The sequence below is a fragment of the Petromyzon marinus genome, chromosome 75 (genome assembly GCF_048934315.1).
Source record: "Petromyzon marinus isolate PM22_M1 ecotype Great Lakes invasive population chromosome 75, UKy_Petmar_22M1.pri1.0, whole genome shotgun sequence".
Classification (NCBI taxonomy): Eukaryota; Metazoa; Chordata; class Hyperoartia; order Petromyzontiformes; family Petromyzontidae; genus Petromyzon; species Petromyzon marinus.
The window spans coordinates 6,724,362-6,742,850 of NC_133741.1; the positions used below are offsets into that span (position 1 = coordinate 6,724,362).

The following is an 18,489-nucleotide window of genomic DNA, read 5'->3' on the forward strand; positions in this document are numbered from 1 at the left end:
CCACTAACACCACCACTACTACCACCACCACTAACACCACCATTAACACCACCACTACCACCACTACCACCACCACCACCGCCACCACAACCACCACCACAACTACCACCACCACAACCACCACCACCACTACCACCACCACCACTACCACCACCACCACTACCACCACTAACACCACCATTAACACCACCACTACCACCACCACCACTACCACCACCACTACCACCACCACTACCACCACCACTACCACCACCACTACCACCACTACCACTACCACCACCACTACCACCACCACCACTACCACCACCACTACCACCACTAACACCACCACTACCACCACCACTACCACCACCACCACTACCACCACCACTACCACCACCACCACTAACACCACTACCACCACCACCACTAACACCACCACCACGACTATCACCACCACCACTAACACCACCACCAACACCACTACCACCACTAACACCACCATTAACACCACCACTACCACCACCACCACTACCACCACCACTACCACCACCACTACCACCACCACTACCACCACCACTACCACCACTACCACTACCACCACCACTACCACCACCACCACTACCACCACCACTACCACCACTAACACCACCACTACCACCACCACTACCACCACCACCACTACCACCACCACTACCACCACCACCACTAACACCACTACCACCACCACCACTAACACCACCACCACGACTATCACCACCACCACTAACACCACCACCAACACCACCACCACCAACACCACCACCACTACCACTACCACCACCACCAACACCACTACCACCACCACCAACACCACCACCACCACCACTAACACTACCACCATTAACACCACCACCACTACCACCACCACTACCACCACCACTACCACCACTACTACCACCACTACAACCACCACCACTACCACCACTACCACCACTAACACCACCACTACCACCACCACTACCACCACTAACACTACCACCACCACTACCACCACCACTACCACCACCACCACTAACACTACCACCACCACTACCACCACTACCACCACCACTACAACCACCACCACTACCACCACCACTACCACCACCACCACTAACACCACCACTACCACCACTACCACTACCACCACTAACACTACCACCACCACTAATTACCATAACCGCACCCCCTCCCCCTCTCCCCCGCTTAATTGGCCCCATCCGTTAATTAATTCCCAGCGCCAGTGAGTCGAGGCTAAGCCACGCCCCGAACGAGTGGGCGGGGCGATAGGGGGGCGGAGCCAGTTGGGTGGAAGGGGAGGGGTCCGAGACTCGGCGGTGACGTCATCGCGCTTGCAATGCGTCATGCCGTTATAGCACAACCCCCCATGTAATGACGTTCTACGTCCCTCGTGCGTCGTGACGTCATCGCGCTAGCATTGCGTCATGACGTCATGACGCAATGCTACCTCTCCAACCGCTTCCTCCTCTCTAACCCCTCCCACCTCTTTAACCCCTCCCACCTCTTTAACCCCTCCCACCTCTCTAACCGCTTCCTCCTCTCTAACCCCTCCCACCTCTCTAACCCCTCCCACCTCTCTAACGGCTTCCTCCTCTCTAACCCCTCCCACCTCTCTCTAACCCCTCCCACCTCTCTAACCCCTCCCACCTCTCTCTAACCCCTCCCACCTCTCTAACCGCTCCCTCCTCTCTAACCCCTCCCACCTCTCTAACCCCTCCCACCTCTCTCTAACCACTCCCTCCTCTCTAACCCCTCCCACCTCTCTAACCCCTCCCACCTCTCTAACCCCTCCCACCTCTCTAACCGCTTCCTCCTCTCTAACCCCTCCCACCTGTCTCTAACCCCTCCCACCTCTCTAACCCCTCCCACCTCTCTCTAACCACTCCCACCTCTCTAACCGCTCCCTCCTCTCTAACCCCTCCCACCTCTCTCCAACCCCTCCCACTTCTCTCTAACCCCTCCCACCTCTGTCTAACCCCTCCCACTTATCTCTAACCACTCCCACTTCTCTTTAACCCCTCCAACCTCTCTCTAACCCCTCCCACTTCTCTAACCCCACTTCTCCCCACCTCTCCCCCCACCTCTCCCCCCACCCCTCCCCCCACCCCTCCCCCCACCCCTCCCCCCACCGGCCTGGGCGAGCCCCCAACGCTGCCTGCCGCTGCTGTGCTGCTTCAGGTGATGATGAGACTCCCGTCAAAGTCAGATCCCGCCGCTCCACGCGACGATTTCCACACTATAGGAGTGGTACTACAGGGTAGTAGGAGTACTACTAGACTATAGGAGTGGTACTATAGGATAGTCGGAGTACTACTAGACTATAGGAGTAATACTCTAGGGTAGTAGGAGTATTACTAGACTATAGGAGTAATACTCTAGGATAGTAGGAGTACTACTAGACTATAGGAGTGGTATTATAGGATAGTAGGAGTACTACTAGACTATAGGAGTGGTACTATAGGATAGTCGGAGTACTACTAGACTATAGGAGTAATACTCTAGTATAGTCGGAGTACTACTAGACTATAGGAGTAATACTCTAGGAAAGTAGGAGTACTACTAGACTATAGGAGTGGTACTATAGGATAGTCGGAGTACTACTAGACTATAGGAGTAATACTCTAGGGTAGTAGGAGTACTACTAGACTATAGGAGTAATACTCTAGGAAAGTAGGAGTACTACTAGACTATAGGAGTGGTACTATAGGGTTAGTAGGAGTACTACTAGACTATAGGAGTGGTATTATAGGATAGTAGGAGTATTACTAGACTATAGGAGTAATACTCTAGGATAGTAGGAGTATTACTAGACTATAGGAGTAATACTCTAGGATAGTAGGAGTACTACTAGACTATAGGAGTAATACTGTAGGGTAGTAGGAGTACTACTAGACTATAGGAGTGGTAGTATAGGATTAGTAGGAGTACTACTAGACTATAGGAGTGGTACTATAGGATAGTAGGAGTATTACTAGACTATAGGAGTAATACTCTAGGAAAGTAGGAGTACTACTAGACTATAGGAGTAATACTCTAGGATAGTAGGAGTTCTACTAGACTATAGGAGTGGTACTATAGGGTTAGTAGGAGTACTACTAGACTATAGGAGTAATACTCTAGGATAGTAGGAGTACTACTAGACTATAGGAGTGGTACTACAGGGTAGTAGGAGTACTACTAGACTATAGGAGTGGTAGTATAGGATTAGTAGGAGTACTACTAGACTATAGGAGTGGTACTATAGGATAGTCGGAGTACTACTAGACTATAGGAGTAATACTGTAGGGTAGTAGGAGTACTACTAGACTATAGGAGTAATACTCTAGGATAGTAGGAGTACTACTAGACTATAGGAGTGGTACTATAGGGTTAGTAGGAGTACTACTAGACTATAGGAGTGGTATTATAGGATAGTAGGAGTATTACTAGACTATAGGAGTAATACTCTAGGATAGTAGGAGTACTACTAGACTATAGGAGTGGTACTATAGGGTTAGTAGGAGTATTACTAGACTATAGGAGTAGTATTATAGGATAGTAGGAGTATTACTAGACTATAGGAGTAATACTCTAGGATAGTAGGAGTACTACTAGACTATAGGTGTGGTACTATAGGGTTAGTAGGAGTACTACTAGACTATAGGAGTGGTAGTATAGGATTAGTAGGAGTACTACTAGACTATAGGAGTGGTACTATAGGATAGTAGGAGTACTACTAGACTATAGGAGTAATACTCTAGGATAGTAGGAGTATTACTAGACTATAGGAGTGGTACTATAGGATAGTAGGAGTACTACTAGACTATAGGAGTAATACTCTAGGATAGTAGGAGTATTACTAGACTATAGGAGTGGTATTATAGGATAGTAGGAGTATTACTAGACTATAGGAGTAATACTCTAGGATAGTAGGAGTATTACTAGACTATAGGAGTGGTATTATAGGATAGTAGGAGTATTACTAGACTATAGGAGTAATACTCTAGGATAGTAGGAGTATTACTAGACTATAGGAGTAATACTCTAGGATAGTAGGAGTACTACTAGACTATAGGAGTGGTACTATAGGATAGTAGGAGTACTACTAGACTATAGGAGTAATACTCTAGGATAGTAGGAGTACTACTAGACTATAGGAGTGGTACTATAGGATAGTCGGAGTACTACTAGACTATAGGAGTAATACTCTAGTATAGTCGGAGTACTACTAGACTATAGGAGTGGTACTATAGGATAGTAGGAGTACTACTAGACTATAGTAGTGGTACTATAGGATAGTAGGAGTACTACTAGACTATAGGAGTGGTACTATAGGATAGTAGGAGTACTACTAGACTATAGTAGTGGTACTATAGGATAGTAGGGGTACTACAGTATGGTAGTACTATAGTATAGTAGTACTATAGTATAGTAGTAGTAGTACTATAGCTAGTAGTACTATAACCAGTAGTACTATAGCCAGGAGTAGTACTATAGCCAGTAGGAGTACTCTAGCCTAAGACTAGTACTATAGGCTAGGACTAGTACTATAGCCAGCAGTACTATAGGCTAGGACTAGTACTATAGCCAGCAGTACTATAGGCTAGGACTAGTACTATAGTCTAGGAGTAGTACTATAGCCTAGGGCCAGTACTATAGGCTAGGACTAGTACTATAGCCAGCAGTACTATAGGCTAGGACTAGTACTATAGCCAGCAGTACTATAGGCTAGGACTAGTACTATAGCCAGTAGGAGTAGTACTATAGCCAGGAGTAGTACTATAACCAGTGGTACTATAGCCAGTAGGAGTAGTACTATAACCAGTAGTACTATAGCCAGTAGGAGTAGTACTATAGCCAGTAGGAGTAGTACTATAGCCAGGAGTAGTACTATAGCCAGGAGTAGTACTATAGCCAGTAGCAGTAGTACTATAGCCAGTAGGACTAGTACTATAGCCAGGAGTAGTACTATAGGCTAGGACTAGTACTATAGCCAGGAGTAGTACTATAGCCAGTAGGAGTAGTACTATAGCCAGTAGGACTAGTACTATAGCCTAGGGACAGTACTATAGCCAGCAGTACTATAGCCTAGGACTAGCACTATAGCCAGTAGGAGTAGTGCTATAACCAGTAGTACTATAGCCAGTAGGAGTAGTACTATAACCAGTAGTACTATAGCCAGTAGGAGCAGTACTATAGCCAGTAAATAACAATAACAACAACAATAGCCTTGTATCATAGCAGTAGGTAGCGGTAGGGGCGGGTTGGGGGACTTGAACAGGTCACCGTGTAAGTACCTGGGCTGATACGGTGGTCTTCATCCGGGACCAGGAGCTTGGACAGGTCACCGTGCAAGTACCTGGGCTGATACGCGGGTCTTCATCCGGGATCAGGAGCTTGGACAGGTCGCCGTGCAAGTACCTGGGCTGATACGGGGGTCTTCATCCGGAACCAGGAGCTTGGACAGGTCACCGTGCAAGTACCTGGGCTGATACGGGGGTCTTCATCCGGGATCAGGAGCTTGGACAGGTCACCGTGCAAGTACCTGGGCTGATACGGTGGACTTCATCTGGAACCAGGAGCTTGGACAGGTCACCGTGCATAGTACCTGGGCTGTTACGGGGGTCTTCATCCGGGATCAGGAGCTTGAACAGGTCACCGTGCAAGTACCTGGGCTGATACGGTGGTCTTCATCTGGAACCAGGAGCTTGGACAGGTCACCGTGCAAGTACCTGGGCTGATACGGTGGTCTTCATCCGGGATCAGGAGCTTGGACAGGTCACCGTGCAAGTACCTGGGCTGATACGGTGGTCTTCATCCGGGATCAGGAGCTTGAACAGGTCACCGTGTAAGTACCTGGGCTGATACGGAGGACTTCATCCGGAACCAGGAGCTTGGACAGGTCACCGTGCAAGTACCTGGGCTGATACGGGGACTTCATCCGGGACCAGGAGCTTGGGCAGCTCACCGTGCAAAGTACCTGGGCTGATACGGTGGTCTTCATTCGGGACCAGGAGCTTGTACAGGTCACCGTGCAAAGTATCTGGGCTGATACGGTGGTCTTCATCCAGGATCAGGAGCTTGAACAGGTCACCGTGCAAGTACCTGGGCTGATACGGTGGTCTTCATCTGGAACCAGGAGCTTGAACAGGTCACCGTGCAAAGTACCTGGGCTGATACGGAGGACTTCATCCGGGATCAGGAGCTTGAACAGTTCACCGTGCAAGTACCTGGGCTGATACGGTGGTCTTCATCCGGGACCAGGAGCTTGGACAGGTCACCGTGCAAGTACCTGGGCTGATACGGGGGTCTTCATACGGAACCCGGTGATATCTAAACACAAGTACCCCGTGACCCCGCGTTGAAGAGTTCCCGTGGATTCATTGCCAAGGGCAAGACCTCCGTGGACCGGTACCAGAACCAGAGTGCGGTCACCATCTCGCTGGGGGCTCACGTTGGGACCCGTACCACCCGCTAGGGCACGGGTGGAGGTGGATGGTCGGAGCCAGGTACCCGCACTTGAGTACCGCACGTGACCAAAAAACACCACCAGCTACCACCACAATAACTACCACCGCTACCAACTACCACCAGCAATAACTACCACCACAACCACCACCAGCTACCACCACTACCACCGCTACCAACTACCACCAGCAATAACTACCACCACAACCACCACCAACTACCCTACCACCACCACCAACTACCACCACCACTACCACCACCAACTACCACCACTACCACCACCAGCTACCACCACAACCACCGCTACCAACTACCACCAGCAACAACTATCACCACTACCACCGCTACCAACTACCACCACCACTACCACCACCAACTACCACCACCAATACCACCAGCAATAACTACCACCACAACCACCACCAACTACCACCACTACCACCGCTACCAACTACCACCACCACTACTACCACTACCACCGCTACCAACTACCACCAGCAATAACTACCACCACAACCACCACCAACTACCACCACCAACTACCACCACTACCACCGCTACCAACTACCACCACCAGCTACCACCACTACCACCGCTACAAACTACCACCAGCAACAACTACCACCACAACCACCACCAACTACCACCACAACCACCGCTACCAACTACCACCAGCAACAACTACCACCACAACCACCACCACTACCACCACTACCACAACCAACTACCACCAGCAACAACTACCACCACAACTACCACCAACTACCACCACAACCACCGCTACCAACTACCACCAGCAACAACTACCACCACCACCACCAACCACCACAACCACCACCAACTACCACCACCAACCACCACCACTACCAACCACCACCACCACCAACCACCACCAACCACCACCACCACCAACCACCACCACCACCACCAACCACCACCACCACTACCACCACCAACTACCACCACTACTACCACCAACCACTACCACCACCAACCACCACAACGCCACGGGCTGTAACCAGCTCCAGGTAGACAGAGCAGCCAATCAGAGACTCCTCAAAGCCACAGACTCAGCAGCTGTCGTTTCACTCACAAAGTACTCACAAAGTACTCACAAGGTACTCACAAGGTACTCACAAAGTACTCACAAAGTAGCTGCTGTGGTACTCACACAGTACTCACAAAGTACTCACAAGGTACTCACAAAGTACCACAGCAGCTGCTGTAGTACTCACAAAGTACTCACAAAGTAGCTGTTGTAGTACTCACAAAGTACTCACAAAGTAGTCACAAAATAGCTGTTGTGGTACTCAACAAAGTACTCACAAAGTACTCACAAAGTAGTCACAAAATAGCTGTTGTAGTACTCACAAAGTACTCACAAAGTAGTCACAAAATAGCTGTTGTAGTACTCACAAGGTACTCACAAAGTAGTCACAAAGTAGTCACAAAATAGCTGTTGTGGTACTCACAAAGTACTCACAAAGTACTCACAAAGTAGCTGTTGTAGTACTCACAAAGTACTCACAAAGTACTCACGAAGTAGTCACAAAGTAGCTGTTGTGGTATTGACAAAGTACTCACAAAGTACTCACAAAGTAGCTGTTGTGGTACTCACAAAGTACTCACAAAGTACTCACAAGGTACTCACAAAGTACTCACAAAGTAGCTGCTGTGGTACTCAACAAAGTACTCACAAAGTTGCTGTTGTGGTACTCAACAAAGTACTCACAAAGTACTCACAAAGTAGCTGTTGTGGTGCTCACAAAGTACTCACAAAGTACTCACAAAATAGCTGCTGTGGTACTCACAAAGTACTCACAAGGTACTCACAAAGTAGCTGTTGTGGTACTCAAAAAGTACTCACAAGGTACTCACAAAGTACTCACAAAGTAGCTGTTGTAGTACTCACAAAGTACTCACAAAGTAGCTGTTGTAGTACTCACAAAGTACTCACAAAGTACTCACAAGGTACTCACAAAGTACTCACAAAGTCCCTCTGGGTACGCGACTGTCGGATGGCTCCGTACGCTGCGAAAGAAGTCACAGCGTGTTGGAAACTGCACAGACAAAGATCCCCCAGGTAGCCTCTAGCAGGCTGTAGGGGCAAGTGCTGTCAGTAGTAGCAGCACCTACACACAGACAAAGATCCCCCAGGTAGCCTCTAGCAGGCTGTAGGGGCAAGTGCTGTCAGTAGTAGCGAGTAGCAGCACCTACACACAGACAAAGATCCCCCAGGTAGCCTCTAGCAGGCTGTAGGGGCAAGTGCTGTCAGTAGTAGCAGCACCTACACACAGACAAAGATCCCCCAGGTAGCCTCTAGCAGGCTGTAGGGGCAAGTGCTGTCAGTAGTAGCGAGTAGCAGCACCTACACACAGACAAAGATCCCCCGTGTAGCCTCTAGCAGGCTGTAGGGGCAAGTGCTGTTAGCGAGTAGCAGCACCTACACACAGACAAAGATCCCCCGTGTAGCCTTAATAGACGGTAGGGGCAAGTGCTGTTAGCGAGTAGCAGCACCTACACACAGACAAAGATCCCCCGTGTAGCCTCTAGCAGGCTGTAGGGGCAAGTGCTGTCAGCGAGTAGCAGCACCTAAACACAGACAAAGATCCCCCGGGTAGCCTCTAGCAGGCTGTAGGGGCAGACCCCACACACACACACAGACACACACACAGACACACACACAGACACACACACAGACACACACACAGACACACACAGACACACACACAGACACACACAGACACACACACAGACACACACAGACACACACACCCCCACACACCCACACAGACAGCGCGCTAAGCACTTCACTACAATGCGTTACACGCCCACACAAAGATCCCCCGTGTAGCCTTAACAGACTGTTGGGGCAAGTGCTGTTAGCGAGCACCTATGAAGGCCGGAACGGTACATGAGGGGGTGGGTGGCCAGCACCACGCCCGACCGCCTTTGTCTCCCCAGTAGCAATGTTTACTACACAGCTACACCAGGTACTCATTTGAGGCTGAGTCGACCTAGGGGAGGCCCGGGACCGGTTCAGATAATCGTCACTGGTGTTGGCCGTGAGCGGGAATCGAACCCGGGTCGCCAGGTTCATAGCGCAGCGTAGCGCTAACCACTACACTACCGCTCCCCACAACACACAAACACACACAGTGACACAGACACACACAGACACACACACATACACACACACATACACACACACACAGACACACAGATACACACACAGACAGCGCGCTAGCCACTACACTACAATGCGATACGCTTCCACACACACAGAGACACACACACAGACACACACACACAGACACACACAGACACACAGATACACAGATACACACACACAGACACACTGAGACACACACAGACACACGCACACACAACAACAACCGCCATTCGCCACTAAGTGGCGGTGACGTCACCACGACGCTTGTGCCAGGCTATGTGCACCCTGAGGCCACGTGAAGTGTCGAACGCCCGCTGGCAGGAGGTCACGGGGCAGACCCAGGTGCCACGGGTCGACTGACTGAGATGACTGGCTGATGCACCACCTGTGCCCCCTACTGTGCCAACCTGCTGTGCTTTAGCCACCCGGCGCTCCGCTCGTTGTTGTGAGCGTCGCTCCTCCGCCCTCCGTTGTTGTTGGAGGGCGACTACCTCCAACTGCCCAGTAGCGTCCTTCACGAGCCTCCTCCACAGAGGCCGATCTTGACACCGCTGGTACCGGTCATCGGCAAGTCCACTCAGCTCCACGTCCTCCTGTACCACATCACTCCATCTCTTCTCTAGCCCGTGCCGCGCCCGCTTAGCCCCCTCAATCCGGCCAAACAAAAGCTGTTTCGGCATGCGGTGGCTGGGCATGCGGGCTACATGACCCAGCCATCGCAGCCTTCCCCGCCGGAGGAGCTCACCGATGGGACCTTGCCCAGATCTTTCAAGGATTTGTGAGCTCCTCACACAATCGTAGGCAGGCCAGCCTAAATGTTTCTAACCTGCGAAGATGTTCCCTTAGGGGGGTCCACGTTTTGCAAGCGTAGAGAAGGGAGGGAATGACCGTGGCCGAGAAGACCTGAAGCTTAGTGCGGAGCGACAGACCAGGTAGCTTCCACACAGCGTTACGCAACCGATGAAAAGATATTGCCGCTCGACTGATTCGGAGTGAGACCTCTGCTGTTAAACTGGAGCCAGTCATAAGCACACTGCCCAGGTATGGGAAACACTCCACTCTCTCCACAACTGCCCCATCACCAATTGGGAGTTGTGGGGTGGAGTGTCCGATGGTACAAAATACCCAGGCAGGTGCTTAGTTTTGGTGGGGCTGATGGTAAGGCCCCACCTCTTAGTGGCACGCTCCAGTCTCAGCAGCAGCGTCTCCAACTCCTCCTCTGAATGAGCAGCTATTACCAAATCATCAGCATACATAACGTGGTTGAGCAATAGGGAGCCATCCCTTGACCGCACCCGGGCGTCGATCAGCCTCCCATTATATCTGTACCATATGGAGTTTCCCCCGGTACAGCTATTAAAGGTTTCACGAACTACGTGGTCAAGATAGATGTTAAATAATGTGGAAACCAGAGAACATCCCTGTCGCACCCCAAGGTGAACAGGGAATGGCTCTGACTCCCGGCCACGTAGTTTTACCCGGGCCCGCTCACCATCATGAAGGTCCTTAATGATCGTGAGCAGAGGGTCAGGGACTCCAAAAGCACGAAGAACAACCCAGAGCCCAGGCCTACTGATGGTATCATAGGCCTTGACCAGGTCAATAAAGCAGAGATGTAGGTCTTGTTGGAATTCCCTCCACCTCTGCTGTAGCAGACGGACAGAAAATATGGCATCTGTGCAGGACCGCCCTTTCCTGAAACCGCATTGGGGCTCCACAAGCCTCTCCTCAGCGTGCCTGGCAAGGCGATGTTGAATAATCCTTGCCAGGACCTTTCCCGGCACTCTGAGGAGTGAGATGCCCCTGTAGTTGTTACAGTCTGTGCGGTCCCCCTTCTTAAAAAAGGGGACCACCAGGGCATCCTTCCAATCCTGCGGAACCCGTCCAGTGGTCCAGACTGTTGTTATGATGTCATATAAGGCAGTCTGTACACAAATGCCACCCTCCCTCAGCATTTCGCTTGGGAGATCATCTCTGCCCACTGCCATTCCTGGTCTCAGACTCCGGATCGCCTTCAGTACTTCCTCAGCAGATGGCACCTCAGCCAGCCACTCACAGGGGGTGACTTCTTCCAATATTTGAGGCACCGCAGCCTCAGCAGGGTCATCCTCACTTTGTGCCACGATGTTTTCCTGGCTGAGGGATTTTCCTTCCCCCAGGACCTCACAGAAATGCTCAGCAAATCTGCAAACCTGTTCCTGGGAGTCGGAGATTGGATCACCGTTTTTTCCCCTAATGGTAATAGGTGTAGCGCTGCAGGTTACTTTTTTGATGGAGTTAAATAGAGATTTGTGATCACGGGCCACTGAGGCAGACTCCATCTCCTCAGCAACCCGCGACCGCCACCCATCCTTGCAGCGCCTCACGGCTCTCCGAACCTCCGAGCGAAGGCTGCGGTAAGCCTCCTCATTCTCTGACGTGGGATTCTGTAGCCGATGACAGTGGGCCTGTCGCTTTTTCTCAACCATCCTGAACACCTCCTCTGTCAGCCAGGGTCTCTGGGAAGGGCTGGACCGCGTACCCAAAGCAGCCATTGCAGCTGCATGAGTCACAGTCCTAAACCTCGCCCATTTACCCTCGACATCAGGAGGAGTCGGGGACGATGCCAATCCCAGCCGCAAGCGATGATGAAATTATCGCTTGCAACTTTCATCAGATAACTGAGACCAGGCCACTTTAGGTTGGAATGGGGTCCTGGGTGTACACCCACCACCGGAGTGGAAGAATGGCAGGCGCATCTTACAGATGACTAGTCGATGGTCAGAGGGCAGATCAGCTCCACGGCAGGTCCTGGTGTCAGGGATATGGGCTCGCATCCGCTGGTCCGTCACTATGTAGTCCAGCAGATGTTCTTGCTTGGACCCGGCATGCATCCATGATGTTGTGTGGATGCGCCGATGCCAGAACAGCGTGTTGGTAATTACAAGCCCATGGGCTGCACAAAAATCAAGCAGCCTCCTACCGTTGTTATTGAGCTGATCTGGCCCATGCCCTCCAATCACTCCAGACCAGGTGCCAGTATCATGCCCAACTCGGGCATTGAAGTCACCCAACATGATGACTCTATCCCGAGGGGCCACTTTAGCCAGCACCTGTGACAGGAGGTCATAGAAGGCATCTGACTCATCGGCTTTGCCTGCATCCCTCCACGGATGTTCATCTTCGGTGGGGGCATAAGTAACCACGACCACCATTCCTCGCCTCCGGTTGATGGGAAGGCGAGCCCAAAGTAGCCTGGGACTTACAGCTTTGCACATCTCACCGCCACGCTCCCACGCCGCCTTCATTCTTTTGTTCAAAAGAAGAGCCACACCCTGTTGTTTGACAGTCTGCTGCCCCGAGTAGAGGACTGTCCACCCCTCATGGTGGCAGAAGCCAGAGCCGGTCCACCGGACCTCCTGAATGCCACACAGATCCAGACGGTACCGGTCCAGCTCCCGACAGAGGAGTGGCAGCCTCTCCTCCGCAGTGAGCGTTCGAACATTCCACGTGGCCACCCGTAGTGGCTTTTCGTTGTTTCTGGAGGAGCCCCGAGGGTAGAGATTCAATCTCATGGCTCCGCCAATTGGGGTTTGGCCAGGAGACGTCATAGACGCCTGTCCCCCCGGGGCCTCCGGCACAAGCTTATTAGTTACATATTTCAGTTTAACTCGTGGTTTAGTGGTAATTAATTGAAGGTGGAGGGGTTACCAGCCCCTCGCACCCGTCCAGAGCCCCCGTTTAGCCCCTGTGGTGGACACATATGCCATGAGGGGAGGAGCCAATCAAGATTGGCCCTCCCCCCACAGCACTGTCCACGACAGAGTTGCCCGTGTGGCACCGCGAGGAGCTAGGGGGTTGTTTTGCCAGACACAGACACACACACAGACACACAAACACACATACACATACACACACAGACACACACAGATAGACACACACACAGATACACACAGACAGCGCGCTAACCACAGCTCACTCGACGTGCAAAATAAATACATTATTGAGCTCCCCCCCCCTAAAAAAAGCACAAAATTGTATTTTAATAATGTTTGCATGGTGCACAGTCTGGTAAGTAGATGGACATAGTCCATCTATGTTCGGTAAAGAGGAGGGGGGAGACGAAAATAATGGATGCGGTCTGAAAGCCACCGTAAGCGTGAACAATCAAGTAAGACCTGAAATGGTTTATCAAATCCTTCCAATGATTGCTAAGCCAGAATCCATCTTCTCCGTTGAAAGTGTCTCTGTGTTTGTATGTGTGGATAGCCTCATGAGCGAATCTCTCATGGTAACCGTAAGCGTGAACAATCAATTAAGACCCGAAATGGTTGATCAAATCCTTCCAATGATTGCTAAGCCAGAATCCATCTTCTCCGTTGAAATTGTCTCTGTGTTTGTATATGGTGGATAGCCTTTAGCCGTAAGCGTGAACAATCAATTAAGACCCGAAATGGTTTATCAAATCCTTCCAATGATTGCTAAGCCAGAATCCATCTTCTCCGTTGAAATTGTCTCTGTGTTTGTATGTGTGGTTTGCCTCGTGAACGAATCTCTCATGGTAGCCGTAAGCGTGAACAATCAATTAAGACCCGAAATGGTTTATCAAATCTTTCCAATGATTGCTAAGCCAGAATCCATCTTCTCCGTTGAAAGTGTCTCTGTGTTTGTATATGTGGATAGCCTTTAGCCGTAAGCGTGAACAATCAATTAAGACCCGAAATGGTTTATCAAATCCTTCCAATGATTGCTAAGCCAGAATCCATCTTCTCCGTTGAAATTGTCTCTGTGTTTGTATATGTGGATAGCCTCGTGAACGAATCTCTCATGGTAACCGTAAGCGTGAACAGTCAATTAAGACCCGAAATGGTTTATCAAATCCTTCCAATGATTGCTAAGCCAGAATCCATCTTCTCCGTTGAAAGTGTCTCTGTGTTTGTATGTGTGGATAGCCTCATGAACAAATCTCTCATGGTAACCGTAAGCGTGAACAATCAATTAAGACCCGAAATGGTTTATCAAATCCTTCCAATTATTGCTAAGCCCAGAATCCATCTTCTCCGTTGAAATCGTCTCTGTGTTTGTATATGGTGGATAGCCTTTAGCCGTAAGCGTGAACAATCAATTAAGACCCGAAATGGTTTATCAAATCCTTCCAATGATTGCTAAGCCAGAATCCATCTTCTCGGTTGAAATTGTCTCTGTGTTTGTATATGGTGGATAGCCTCATGAACGAATCTCTCATGGGAACCGTAAGCGTGAACAATCAATTAAGACCCGAAATAGTTTATCAAATCCTTCCAATGATTGCTAAGCCCAGAATCCATCTTCTCCGTTGAAATCGTCTCTGTGTTTTGTATGTGTGGATAGCCTCATGAACGAATCTCTCATGGTAGCCAGATGGCTTGCAGAGAACCTCCATCTTGGAGTAGTCAATGTCGTGTGAGCCTACTGAATTATAACGGTGATCTGCCACGGCCGAGGTGTATGTCCTACCGTGTTTCAGGTGTGCTTTGTTTCCCTTCTACGTGGTGGTGACTTTACCGAAAGAACCAAGAATAATAATTTTATTGTTTTACAATAATATTATTGTTTTATATTGTTTATTATTTTATTGTTTCCCTATCTACGCGGTGGTGACTTTACCGAAAGAACCAAGAATAATAATTGTATTGTTTTACAATAATTTTATTGTTTTATATTTTTATTATTTTATTGTTTCCCCTATCTACGCGGTGGTGACTTTACCAAAAGAACCAAGAATAATAATTGTATTCTTTTACAATAATTTTATTTTTTGATTTAAAGCTTTCGTGACTGCAGTAATTCATATTCTTAGTTTTTTCGGTAAAGTCACGTTGAAGAGAAACAACAAAATAACAAAATATATATAAAACAATAAAAAAATTCTCACGACGTTTCGACCATAACTCAAACGGTCATCATCAGGTGTGTCGGTTTGCATAAATTTATTTAGAAAACGGCATATTTATTTATTTATATATATAAAAATAACGTTTGCGTCGCGCAACGATTGGCTGTTTGCCAGGACTAGTCCATCTATTTTTTGAAAAGAGGAGGGGGGAGACGAAATTTGTTTTTATGTATGCTGTCTGAAAGCCACTGTAAGCGTGAACAATCAATCAAGAACTGAAATGATTTATCAAATCTTTCCAATGATTGCTAAGATAGAATCCATCTTCTCGGTTGAAATTGTCTCTGTGTTTGTATATGTGGATAGCCTCATGAACGAATCTCTCATGGAAGCCAGATGGCTTACAAAGAACCTCCGTCTTAGAAAAGTCAATGGCATGTGAGCCTACTGAATTAGAACAATGATCTGCTACGGCCGAGGTGTTGGTCCTACCGTGTTTAAGGTCTGCTTTATGTTCACGAATGCGGTCCGAGATATGGCGTTTGGTTTCTCCAATGTAACTACTACCACAGAGGCAACTTAGTTTGTAGACACCATCATGGATAAAATAGAATACAACAACAAAATTAAAGAATTACTCGACGATGGTAGTTATACAAAAATAAAAAGAGATCCCACCAACAGCCTCGTCACACAACCCAACAAAATAATTTCTGATTCAACCGCATTAATTGATCAATCTAAACAGTTTTCGTTGAAACCTTCTGCTGCCAGGCCACCAAGATTATACGGCTTACCAAAAATACATAAAGTTGATACACCTCTTCGTCCCATAGTCTCTACTATCAGCTCACCTACAAACTAGCTCGTTTTTTGTCTGAAATCCTGCGTCCTTTCACTGGAAAGACCACCTCTGCGGTACAAAAATTCTACTCACCTGGTATCAACAATCAAGGGTATTTCCCTGTCCCCAGACGACCTGCTTGTCAGTTTTGATGTAGTTTCCTTATTCACCAAGGTTCCTGTACCTGACACCATTGCAATCATTGAAGACTTGGTTCATCAAGGACTAAACACTGAGGTACCCCCCCTGGTGAGACACTGTTTAACCAATACATACTTCACTTGGAATGGAACTTTCTACAAACAAACTGAGGGCACCCCAATGGGCTCCCCCCTTTCTCCAGTTATAGCTAACATTTTCATGGAGAAATTTGAGACTGACGCCATCCAGACTGCCACTCTGCGCCCAACCTTATGGAAGAGGTACGTGGATGACACTTTTGTCATCTGGCCACATGGCCGGCCTGCTCTAGACCAATTCTTCGACCACATCAATTCCATACACCCAGCCATCAGATTTACCATGGAAGTCGAAATAGATGGCAAGATACCTTTTTTGGATGTCCTAATTAAAAAGAGACCTGATGGTTCAATGAGCCACTCTGTCTACAGGAAAGCTACCCATACGGATGCTTATCTGAAACCGGATTCCCACCACCATCCATCACAGAAGAATTCTCTCATCAAGACTCTGTATCATAGAGCCCAATGCATATCCGACCAGGAACACATAAGCAGTGAACTCAAGCACGTACACCAAGCTCTTAGGGCTAATGGGTACTCCGACTATACAATCCGCAAAGCTATCACTCAAACCATGAAGAAGAACCCTCTTGAGGAGCCTTTCAAAACCATCACTTTACCCTACATTGCTGGGATCACAAAAAAGATCTCCAAAATCTTGAATAAACACAAGATCCAGGTCCGTTTCAACACATTACATAAAATCCGTGATCTGGTTCCGTCTGTAAAAGATGTGATTCCGGACATACAATACCCTGGTGTCTACAAACTAAGTTGCCTCTGTGGTAGTAGTTACATTGGAGAAACCAAACGCCATATCTCGGACCGCATTCGTGAACATAAAGCAGACCTTAAACACGGTAGGACCAACACCTCGGCCGTAGCAGATCATTGTTCTAATTCAGTAGGCTCACATGCCATTGACTTTTCTAAGACGGAGGTTCTTTGTAAGCCATCTGGCTTCCATGAGAGATTCGTTCATGAGGCTATCCACATATACAAACACAGAGACAATTTCAACCGAGAAGATGGATTCTATCTTAGCAATCATTGGAAAGATTTGATAAATCATTTCAGTTCTTGATTGATTGTTCACGCTTACAGTGGCTTTCAGACAGCATACATAAAAACAAATTTCGTCTCCCCCCTCCTCTTTTCAAAAAATAGATGGACTAGTCCTGGCAAACAGCCAATCGTTGCGCGTGACGCAAACGTTATTTTTATATATATAAATAAATAAATATGCCGTTTTCTAAATAAATTTATGCAAACCGACACACCTGATGATGACCGTTTGAGTTATGGTCGAAACGTCGTGAGAATTTTTTATTGTTTTATATATATTTTGTTATTTTGTTGTTTCTCTTCAACGTGACTTTACCGAAAAAACTAAGAATATAATAATTTTATTGTTTTATATTTTTATTATTTTGTTTCCCTTCTAAGTGGTGGTGACTTTACCGAAAGAACCAAGAATAATAATTGTATTGTTTTACAATAATTTTATTATTATTCTTAGTTTTTTCGGTAAAGTCACGTTGAAGAGAAACAACAAAATAACAAAATATATATAAAACAATAAAAATTCTCACGACGTTTCGACCATAACTCAAACGGTCATCATGTTTCTCTTCAACGTGACTTTACCGAAAAAAACTAAGAATATGAATTACTGCAGTCACGAAAGCTTTAAATCAAAAATTTAAATAATTTTATTGTTTTATATTTGTATTATTATTTTATTGTTTCCCTTCTACGTGGTGGTGACTTTACCGAAAGAAACAAGGATAATAATTTTATTGTTTTACAATAATTTTATTGTTTTATTTTTTTATTATTTTATTGGTTCCCTATCTACGTGGTGGTGACTTTAACCGAAAGAACCAAGAATAATAATTTTATTGTTTTA

At 47.9% G+C, this 18,489-nt stretch overlaps 1 protein-coding gene across 1 annotated transcript in view; it reads left to right on the forward strand.

The window, feature by feature from the left end:
- The first annotated feature begins 2,143 nt into the window (after window positions 1-2,143).
- LOC116958301 (solute carrier family 2, facilitated glucose transporter member 1-like) overlaps window positions 2,144-18,489 on the forward strand; it is an 84,162-nt gene continuing 67,816 nt past the window's right edge. Inside the window, exon 1 of the mRNA XM_076056406.1 lies at window positions 2,144-6,509. The gene's annotated coding sequence lies outside the window, so the exon portion shown is untranslated. The remainder of the gene's footprint in view (window positions 6,510-18,489) is intronic.